This window comes from Balaenoptera ricei, chromosome X (assembly GCF_028023285.1).
Source record: "Balaenoptera ricei isolate mBalRic1 chromosome X, mBalRic1.hap2, whole genome shotgun sequence".
NCBI classification, from domain to species: domain Eukaryota; kingdom Metazoa; phylum Chordata; class Mammalia; order Artiodactyla; family Balaenopteridae; genus Balaenoptera; species Balaenoptera ricei.
Window position 1 is genome coordinate 37,395,381 of NC_082660.1, and position 4,203 is coordinate 37,399,583.

A 4,203-nucleotide genomic window follows, 5' to 3' on the forward strand; every position below is an offset into this window, starting at 1 on the left:
TACGTTTCTTAAAATAGAGCCGAAAGGGCTCCGGCTGCCAGCAGAGGAGCTGAGGGCTTCCCCCGCTCCCACTAAAGGTCCTGCCACGATTCTGGCTCCCTTTGCCAGGACTACTTGCTTGGCTGATCTGAAGGAGGCCTGGGGCCTTTGATGACACTCGCGATGACTCAGAGCTGAATGAGACTTGGAAGCACTCATTGAGCTGCTTGGGCAGGGCAAGCTGGGGCTCTCGTCTGCCTTCTGAGGACCTATGGCTTGGGCCTTGTTATGGGCTGCGTCGTGTCCCTCCCCCAATCCATACATTGGAGCCCTAACCACCGTTATCTCAGAAGATGACTGTATTTGGAAATAGGGCCATTAAAGAGGTAATTTAGTTAAATGAGGTCACATGGATGGCCTCTAACCCAGTCTGACTGGTGTTGTCCCTATAAGAAGAGGAGATTAGGACACATACAGAGGGAAGCCCATTTGACAACACAGTGATAAAGTGGCCACGTACAAGCCACCAGGAGAGGCCTTGGAAGAAACCAACCCTGCCGACACCTTGATCTTGGACTCCCAGCCTCCAGAACCGTGAGAAAATACATTTCTGTTGTTTAAAGCACTTAATCTGTGTGGGAATCCAAGCTCACCGATACAGGCCCCTACAACCCTGTTCTGTGCTTTCATCCTGAAAAGAAGAAGGATGCCAATTTGAGTTGATTGGCATTCATCAGCCATCTTCTCACGTCTGTAAACTGCCACATGCACCATCTCTATTATTATCAGGAAATATTAATAATAATAGCCAACAGGAGCTGATTGTGGCTAATAGTGGGGTCTGGAGAGTAAATATTTTGGAGGACTCTCTTTCAGAAAAAGAACACAAAATTGCAAATGCAAAACCTAGTATGAAAGTAAATGTTTAAATGTGAAAAGAAATAACAGGTTACAAAATTTAAAGGCTCACAAAGACCTCAAACTTCATAAAATCCAGAAAAACTATATAATATTTTTAGTAATTAACAGTCTGAAATACTTTTATGATTCCTTTTTCTACTTTCTGGGGCTGCACAGCTTTGATCGTCTTTTCATATGGTAACGATTTTTTAATATCTTTTTTATAGAGACAGTAGAAAGATCATTCAGCCTTTCCTGTAGCCTGCTTGATCTCCTTTTAATAAAATTATTAACAGTGTTGTAAAGTTTCTTTTAGGTTCAAAAGTTGTCATTGGTAATTAGTTTCCATTGTGGTGTAATCACAGAGTAGCATTTTGAAGCATCTGCAGATCTCCTTTCAGTTTGCTTTTGACTTCTACCAAGATGCTTCTGTCTTCCTGTCCTATTTGAATTTTGGTATGATCAGTATTCTAAAAAAAAATGCATACACAAAATTAATGTGAAATTAAGGTGTCCATATTGAGCTGCATAACTACATAATAAAATTACTCTTATGCTACATACACTGACGTGTTGATGATCACGTGAGTTTTGTCACTGGGGCACTTGTTTCTTCAGGCCATTTTGCTGTATCAGTAGCAATTTTGTGTGCCATTTTTTCTGGATCCACCAGGCTTCATCAGGACAAGATGTGTCAGATACGCTAAGATGCAACTTGAAATACTGGGATGCATAAAACTTACTGCTTTCCAAACAGACGTACTTATGTTTGTAGGGCTGCTACAGTTTTGTGCCCTACAAACACATGAATTCTGATAAATCCTATTTTGTGCAGTTCCCATCAGAAAAGAAATAAAACTATATGGTGCGTTATTAATTGCATACACTGCATTATTGAGTATATTCCTGACAGAAGCAAATTTTCATTTTGTCTAGGCATCAATGAGAATGGGATTTGTCACTTACAGTTTTCCATGTCTGATGACTGGAAGATTTTCCACAGACTAGCTTCTGGCACCATACATTTCAAGCTTTGTTTCTCTCCACTACCTCCATAATTTTGGAGGCTGGGAGCCATAGGATACTGTGACAGATCGTATTTTCCAAAATGGACGCAACAAGATCTCCCATCCCACATGCTCTTCTTGTAATGGGATATTGACATTCCTCTCATTGAGGCATGGGGTCTGTTCTCCTTCCCCTTGAACCTGAGTGGATCTGTGATTACGGCAGAAGTGACACAATGTGACTTCCAAGGTTAGGTCATGGAAAGTGATACAGCTTCTGCCTGGCCCTCTTGGGACACTTGCCCTTGGAACCTAGCCACCATGGTATGAGGAAGCCCAGGCCACATAGAAGGGCCACAGCCAGCTGAGGTCCCAGCCAACAGCCAGTATACACTACCAGATATGTGAGTGAGACATCTCCAGATGATTCCAGCTCCCAGACTTCGAGCCACCCCAGCTGACACCATGTGAAGCTGTGACAAGCTTCCCCATCCAGTGGCAGACTTGTGAGCAAAACAAATGATTGCTGTTGTTTTAAGCCAACAACTTAAACTCTGGGGTGACTTGCTATGTCGCAGTAGACACCCAGGACACACACAATTATATTGTGAAACAACCCCTGGCATGTACCACCAAGTTACAATATGGGGCAAATCAGCCCAGAGGGAGTGTTCCCAAAGACCATTTCTACTCTGCCATTTGTGAGGGCTAGCACCCACTTTACATGGAAGTGGCTGCAAATAGTATATACGTATATCCCTAAATAAAAACTAATTGTATCCTCACTTCAGCTTCCCTCCAGCCAGATCCCAAATATACCCATGGCTACTCTTACACCACCAGACCCAATGGGAGGTGAGATGAAAGGGAAGTCACATTGGAAACAGATGGTGGTCTGTACAGAACATACAAGTGCCCTACTCTGCCTGAGCCAAGCTTGGAAGGGGCCAGTGTAAGTGAGGGGCCCTGAAGGTCAAGCTTTTAGGTTCATAGGAAATCTACTTCTGTAACCAATATTTCTTGAACGCTTATAAGTGCTACCTGGGCTAAGCTTTTTACATGAATAGTCATATTGGAGCATAAATCAAGACCCTATAGGTGGGTACTGTTCTTCCCATTTTATAGATAAGAAAACAGAAGCCCAATATAATTCAAATATGTCCAGCATGTACTTATTGAGCACTTGGATTTTATAAGTAATAACTGTGTATTATCTTACATTGTACAAAGGATCTGTACATCTGTCCTGGGTGTTATACTTACAACAACCCTCCAGGCACAATTCTTACATCCATTTTATAGAGAAGCACACTGAGGTGAGGTACTGAACTGGTATTGTGGGGAATATGAAGTATAAGATGCATTCTTTTTTTTATAAAAATGTTTATTTATTTTATTTGGTTGCACCAGGTCTTAGTTGCAGCAGGCGTGCTCCTTAGTTGCGGCTTGCAGTCTCCTTAGTTGCGACTCGCCAGCTCCTTAGTTGTGGCATGCGAACTCTTAGTTGTGGCATGCATGTGGGATCTAGTTCCCTGACCAGGGATTGAACCCAAGCCTCCTACACTGGGAATGTGGAGTCTTAACCACTGCACCACCAGGGAAGTCCCTAAGATGCGTTCTTTACCCTCAAAAGTCTGGGCTCCTCAAAAGGGATAAGAAATGCTTTTAAGGTGGAAAAAGTAACCAAAGATGCTGGGGATGATAGCATTATGTGAGGAAGGAGTTCTGAAACACTGGGTAGTGGGAAACAGGCCTAAGAAGTGGTATCCCACTCATGTGAAAGTTGAGGATCGCCTTAACGCTTCACCTACCAAGGATGAATTTCTCCTTCTGGTGGACGGATGTGCCCTCTTTGGGTGAAGTCATGGATGATTAACAAACATTTACTAAGGGCCCTTTGGGCATAAGACCCTGAACTAGATTCTAGTCTTACGTTTAAAGAGCTTCGAGTCCTGCTGAGAAGAAAAGCCAAGTAATAATAATAGATTAGCTACCATTCCGATTCTTTGAGAATCAGTCACCCTGCTAGGCATTTTCCCCCCTCCATACAGTCTTGTGGAGATGAGAAGTACTATTCTCCTTTTTAAGAAGAGAGAGAACTGAGAGACTGTAATTTGCCCAAATCCACAGATATTAAGTAGCAGGATGGGGATTTGAAGCAAAGACTTCTTGTCTCCCTGCCCACTCGCTTTCCACTCTGGTTAATGCTACAGAGTTCTAATCTAGAAAGGGTCCAAAGAGGTGGCCTAGCAAGCCAGAGTGGAAAGGGCAGGAAGGCCCTTCATCTGGTTCTACAGAGAAGATAGTGCCTTAAACA